At 40.2% G+C, this 7,342-nt stretch overlaps 1 long non-coding RNA gene across 1 annotated transcript; it reads left to right on the forward strand.

Moving 5' to 3' along the window:
* Positions 1 to 6,381: 6,381 nt before the first annotated feature.
* Positions 6,382 to 6,892, forward strand: LOC146581790 (uncharacterized). The gene is made up of 3 exons (XR_014888635.1): positions 6,382 to 6,437; positions 6,514 to 6,740; positions 6,826 to 6,892. It is a non-coding gene; the product is annotated as an uncharacterized LOC146581790 (long non-coding RNA).
* The last annotated feature ends 450 nt before the right edge of the window (positions 6,893 to 7,342 follow it).

Consider the following 7,342-nt stretch of genomic DNA (forward strand, 5'->3'; position numbering starts at 1 on the left):
CCCACAGCTAGCCAAGGGCCTGCAGTTGAGAATGAACTGGGAATTTAATCTGCCTCTGGTCCCTGTTGCACTACTCAAAGACCTGTGATTCTATCAAATCACTTGGTCCACATGTTCTGTTTTCTGTCTGTCCAAGCCAAGCAAAGACTTAATAATTTGATGCAGTTCAACTTTAGGCTTTGAAATGGAAAGTTATTTTCAAAATACACCACACGGGAATGAAGGAAAAGTATAAACTCAGTGTTTAGAGAATTAACACTGAGTGTTTTTTGGGGGGGTTTTTTTGGGTTTTTTGCCTGTCCCGTTTGGCTCTTTTGCCATCAGAATTATTGTCTAAAGGCGAAGAAAGATGCCCAACGGATTTACTTTACCAAATTGACCATCCCAGCCTTGCCGTAATGGTCTATTTGATTCACCTTTTATTGTTTTTATTTTTTTTATTTTCACTTGCTAGATACGGGACAGACTTGAATGAGAAAAGGGAGAAAGGAAGAGGGGGAAAAACAGCGGAGAAGAGGGACGGGGATAAAGGGCAAAAAAACAAAAACCAACTAAATAAGCAGACAAAAAAATACATATCAATTACCTGGATCACCTGTTGAGAAAATAAAAATAAATTAACACTGAGTGTTACAGAAAACCTGTAGCTTTCAACGAAGATGTTTGCTGGGGTCAACAACTAGCATGTCATTTCAGCTGTGTTACAGAGCATTTAGCAAAGTTTGTAAAAGACACCAGTGCTATTAAGTGATGAAAATGATTCCAAAACACAGATTAATTCCTAATAAAAGTTTTGACCTTCATGTATAAAGGGAGTATTATTCCAACATCATAAGCACAATACAAAATCACCAGCCAATCATTTCAGCTCATTGTCAATACAAATGCAACCAGTAAGTCACATGAACAACAACTCAGTACATTTAGGCAAGCAGACATGGTCAAAGGGATATTTTCTTGGTACACTTCGGGCACCTTAGTACCAATTAACAAAACACAAGGAGCACCAAAGTCCAAAAACCAGTTGTGGGGGTCTGCCAGGCCATAGGGCAAGACTCTGGGACTAAGGCCAGCGGCAGAAACAATAATTGTCTGGAGGCCAGAAACCAGCAAGATATCTAAAAAAAAAAGCTGGAACTGGAGCAAGAAAAGACTTGAAAAGAAACAACAATAACAACAAAACTACTGGAAGAACATTGTGTAGCTAATTAGTATAACTGGCAACAGGGCAGTAACATGATTGGGTATAGAAAGAGCATCCTGTTTCTCCCCATATGGAAAAGAAATAGAAAAAACTTATAAAAGACTTGCATAAGATTTGGCCTACTTCATATAGTGAATCATATAAGGCTTATATGATTTACACATGAAAGTGGCCACTTTCTCATTACTTTCATATATTGTTTTAGTAAGTATCCAAAACATACAGGTTTCATTTATATAATTTTTCAAGGGATCTTATATCTGTTTTCACTCTTGTATGCTTTTCATACAAGTTTCACACAAGGCGGATACAAACTATCTTTTCCATACGGGTCAGAAGAAAACCTAGGCGGCTACAACAGACTATCATCCTTGGAAGCAGGATTGAGTTTGCTTCACTATGGCTCCATTGAAATCTGTATGAGGACAGTGTTTTGAGGGCATGCCTGTGTCCCATGAACAGTTATTGGAGTTGCTCAAGTTGATTGCCCAGCAGCTTTTTCTGGTTGTTTGTGTATCTCCTGATGGTAGCCCAGCATGCTAGACAAACTGCTGTAGGCTCTGGTTCCACTGCTTCAACATCAGTTACTATCTGCACATCACGTGGAAACAGAGCTAGCACTGTAAATGAGCCCTCTGTGACTTATCATCATAACACACGAGCTTCCTCTTACTAAGCAACTTGGCCAACATGTGATTTACAGGAATTAAAGTGCAGTGTCTAAAGTTTTTTATAACTTCTTTAGCATGTCAGTGAATAAAAACTTGATGATAGATGGAGGTGTCAGCTTACCAGAGTTATTATTGTTTTGGTATTTGTTTTTATTTTTAGATTACCTATTATTTTTTTTAGTTTTTGTTTTTAATATACTTTAGTTTCAGTTTCCAGTGCTAGTCTTGCATGTTTCAGTTTACTTTTCATTGCTTGAAAGTATCTTGCTTTAGTTTATTTCTTAATAGTTTACTAATTAGTTAGTTTTAGTATTTTATTGTCAGGAGAACATATGCCAGAGGTAAGATTTAGGAAAGTCACTACAGGTTTTAACATAAAAAACAGACTCTTTTGAAAGTTGTTCACTCTCAGTCTTCTTGGCATCCAAAGTCTTGATAAACACATCCATTAAAACCTCATCAGGTGCGTTATCACAATTCTTACCAGACTGTCCTAAAACCATTTCAGTTACTTAAAACTTTTCTGAAAAGTCTTTTCATTTTTTATTTAGTTAACTAAAAAAAAATTCCACATGCAACTTTAATTTAGTTTGGGTGGCACCGTGGTTAGCAATTGTGTCTCACACCTAAGATCCTGAGTTCAATTCCACCATCAGGGCCCTGTTTCAGGAAGCCGGTTTAGTGGAAAAACTGAGTAAGTATACCCTGAGTTAACGAAAACTCTGGGTTTTCGGTTTCACAAAGCGAGTTCAGCTGAAGCCTGAGTGAGTCACTATGACGACACACGCCGTGAAGCTAACCTGCCCCCTAGCAGGTTTACTACAACTAACCCTGACTGTCTCCGCCTCTTTGTCAGAAACCTGACAGTAGGAAGTGTCGGACATGGCGTGCCCCTTCCTTGAAGAGCCAGTAGATCGTGAAGCCCAAATTCTCCGCAGAGCTCTCCGCCGGGAGAGAGTGATCAGAGCGCGTTTGGACATTTTATCATTTCCTGATGATTTTCTGTGCGAACGTTACCGTTTCTCAGCACAATCTATAAGTTATTTGAATAACATCCTCAGGCCATATATTACGCATGTGACACATCGCGGACATGCTCTCAGTTCATTACATATTATTTGTATTGCACTTCGTTTTTTTGCAAACGGGAGCTTTCTGTATAATATTGGTGACGCTGAGCACGTTTCCAAGGCTACCGTCTGTCGGGCAGTCAGGAATGTTACAGTTGCACTGAAACGTCTCCTGTACTCGTTTGTGGTGTTCCCCGGTCATAGACCCACAAGATTTATCAAAGAGGGATTCCACAAAATTGCAGGTATCAGGATGACCAAAACTTAATTCATGATGTGGTGATACTTGAACTACTACTTAAATTTTACATTTATTTTCACGGTTCCCAGGCGTGATTGGCTGTATAGATGGCACTCACATTCCAGTCATTGCTCCTTTAGTAAATGAAGGAGACTATGTGAACAGGAAGTCTTTCCACAGCATTAATGTACAGGTACATAGTTCCCTGTAGCATTTCAAACTAACAGATTATTTCATTATAGTAATGGATGCTAATTTGTGTTCTCTGCACTGTGAAGATCATATATGATGCTGCCAACATTATCACAAATGTGGAAGCCAAGTGGCCAGGCTCTGTCCATGACTCACAAATATTCCGTGAATGTACACTGAGCACAAAATTTGGACATGGTGAGTTGAGAATACTTTAAAATATATAAAGACCAATTGCTTCAGGGACATTTGAACTGAAGTGTATCCTTCTGTCTTAGGAGAGTTCACTGGCTACTTGCTTGGTGATAGGGGGTATCCATGTTTACCCTATTTGCTTACCCCTTACCCTGACCCTGAACCGGGCCCACAGCAGCGATATAATCTGGCTAATTGCAGGACAAGAGCCAGAATTGAAATGACTATCGGAATGCTTAAGGCCCGGTTCCAGTGCCTGCAAAGACTCAGGGTCACCCCAGAAAGGGCATGTGACATTATTGTGGCATGTGTGATTCTTCACAACATTGCCACAATTAGAGGAGAACACTGTCCTTCTGAACCAAACATCAGCAGTGATCCAAACCATGAACATCCTGACCCTCCCACGGACATACAAGATGGAAGTGCAGTCAGAGACACCATATGTCACAATCATTTCTTTTGACCCATCACCTCAACATGTTGAAAGAAGAATAAACAGATTTTTTGTTCAACTGGCTTTATTGGTCGCCTGTATTTCCTGTACACAAAGTATTAAAAGATGTACACCTCATAAAGTGTCTCTGTTGCTTCCTCCTCTGTAACAGCTGTCAATGTTTCTTCATTATTTTCCTGTAGTAAAGAAATTAACAACATTGCTGTTCTACTGTAAACTCATATAATCTGTGGAGTATTACTCACAACTGCATGTTGGTCTGGCTCAACAGGAGGCTGCACCAGATGCAGTACACCACCACCATCAACTGATAGAATATGAGGTTTATACAGGTCACTTATAACTTACAAGGGACCAAATGGCAATTAACAAACATACCAATCACCTTACACTTCATTGTCATTATGCTCTCAAAGACAACCAAGCCTGAGGGAAGGCAAAATCAGTAGGAAAATAACTTCACTACAAAATAATCCATTATGGTAAAGAGTTTATCAAATGAATGAGTAGCACTGCAAAGGTGACTGTGAAGAAAGGATGTATGCACATCATGTATTATTTTGGATTTACCCCCTATGTAGGCACTTGTGTCTTGCGGGGTTATTGACTCAGAGGATGTCCCCGCAGAGATGCCTTCGGCCACAGGGCGCCCACTGTTTTGGCTGAGGGCCAACTGCTCAGCCTCTGTGAGTGGTGGTGGTGGAGGACCCCCACCTGTTTTTCGGGCCTCCGCTTTTTTTCTGTTGGCTATAACGGGCCACATTTGAGCATACAGAGTAAGCAAATATGTACTTGTAATGTGCTCAGATAATTTCAATAAGTGCTTACAGAAAGAAAATTAATGTAGCCTCTAACTGCAATTGATTTACATAGGACAAACAGACCAAGCACTATGGCTCATAATACAATTACACCTTACCTGTTTGGACTATATTTTTATATTTCATTTTTACTTGCTGCCAGGAACGTTTGGGGCCTGTTGGGTTGCACCTGCGCTCACATCACATCACAAAATAAAATGTATAAAATAACAAATAAAATAACATATGATAAAATAACGTGTTAAATGGGTGGAAATCCCTAGATCAATGTTTATATTAACACTCACGCATTGACTCTGTCGGCTATGTTTTGCCATGCATGCTCCCTGTCTTTTGCAGCTGTGGCTGTGTTACTTTTTTCCGCGGAATTTGCGTGTTATCGGCATATGCTGCCATCAGAATTTCGGCCTCAAGCGCTGTAAAATACATTGACCACGCCTTCTTTCCCTCCATCTCCATGGTGACTCGCTTAATCTGTGCTCCGCTTATCAGGGCTTTATGTATCCTCGTCCGCGCGCTTCACTTGGGGTTAAAGCAACTCCGCGTTGATTGAACTAATTGTTATCAGCCTTTCTGAAACCGAATATTCCGAGTTGGACAGTTCGGGGTTACTCAACCCTGCGTATCGTTTTTCACTCTGAGTTTTCTAAACCGGCTTCCTGAAACAGGGCCCAGGTGGGGTCTTTCTGTGTGGTGTTTGCGTTGGTTCTCCCTGGGTACTCTGGGTTCGTCCCACAATCCAGGTTAAATGGAAACTCTAATTTGCCCATAGGTGTGAAGGTGAGTGCGAATGGCTGTCTGTGTCTATGTGTTAGCCCTGTGACAGACTGGTGACCTGTGCAGGGTGTAACCTGCCTCTCACCCTAAGATAGCTGAGATAGGCTTCTGCCCCCTGAAAAGGATAGGTGGAAGAGAATGGATAGTAGGTTTAGTATATTGTGTAGTTTTGGCTTACGTATACCATTGGCTCCAGACGCATACTCCATTAGTGTTTTGAAATGAAAAACTCTAAGATATTGCATGTTGACTATACTAAGTTTATCGAGAAGTTTTGCTGAAATAACACCAGAATTTTCCGTGAATGTTTTTAACCCTCCTGCAAATATTGACAGTTGAGTATGTTACATTGTGATGGAGTCTTATAACTCATCTGTGATTTTGTTACTTATTTTAATATACTTAAAAAATAAAGATGTAAGCCTATGTTTTTGAGCTCATAGAGACATGTGGTCCATATAAGATAGCCACTAGAAATTTTATATGAATATGATACATTACTATAGATAAAACAAAATATAAGCTCAGCCTTAAATATGTGCAATGGTTACATTCATTTATACAACAGAAAAATTACTTTTATTTTTGGTAATTTATATACAATTTACCAACAATGAAGTTTTATGTGGTAAGGAGATTTCTGTCATGGTCTGGGTGAGTGGTGTTTATTCACAGTGCCATGGACTCCACCTCTGGGGGGAGCCCTTATCATTGCACCTGCTGTCCACACCTGGTGATAATCTAATGGCTGATCAAACTTTAAGACCAATGCACACAACTAGTCTTCACCATGTCATCTGCTAACCCATGTTAGTGCTTCGCCATCAAGTTTAGAGAATACATCAAGTTTGTGTTTTGCTTATCTTGTGTCACCTTGTGTTCTAGTTTCTCACAGATCTCCATTCCTCCAACCTGGCAGCAACCTTGCTTACCTGGACGCCAGTCAGTGCTGGGACACTAACACCACTGGTGCATGCTGTGTTTCCACTGCTGTATCTACCTGCTCTCCTGCCATAACCACACTGGATCACCAGATCACTCTGGCTGGATTCACATTCCAGGCTCACCCCTTCTGGATCCTCACCCTCACATCACACTCTACCTGCAAGCAAGTAAGCCACTGGAAAGCTTGTCATTTGCCTTACCTCCTGTCACCTCACTCAGCATTCCACTGACATTTCTCTCACTGTGTTTCAGTGACCACGAGCTATGACTGCTTCCAACTCATGTTTTGATTCTCGTCTCATGTTTCCTGAACTAAAGCGTTTTGTCTTGTGTTCTGTAAATAAAGTCTTGTTGAAAACCTATACCAGCATCTGAATTTGGGTCCATTTCCATGCCCTGGCCTTTGCCACTGTAACAGTTTTCATCTTGTTTTATTTTACTTTTTAAAAAAAAGATAGTTCTCCACTGCTTCTCATTGTCAGCTAATGGTAAAGTATTTAATATTTAGGTGATCACTAAAGAAGTAATAATTAAAACTTATTAGGTGCAGAAAGGTGAAAGCAGTGCATCAGTACATAATAAAAGACAAGTATTAATTTTTTAGTATGTTTCAATTTGTCCTCACAAACTGAAACATACATTTGTGCTCCTGCTTGCTTTTCTTATTGGCCATTGAACTGATGCATCATGTCTAACAGCTACTGTAGTCAGTTCCCAGAACCTTATGGACTGTTGTTAGATGATTGGGTGCCGCATAGTGGCAAGCGTG

Source organism: Mchenga conophoros, linkage group LG2 (assembly GCF_057382185.1).
Source record: "Mchenga conophoros isolate Kocher_MC1m ecotype Shallow Benthic linkage group LG2, M_conophoros_male_GT1.1, whole genome shotgun sequence".
Taxonomy (NCBI): domain Eukaryota; kingdom Metazoa; phylum Chordata; class Actinopteri; order Cichliformes; family Cichlidae; genus Mchenga; species Mchenga conophoros.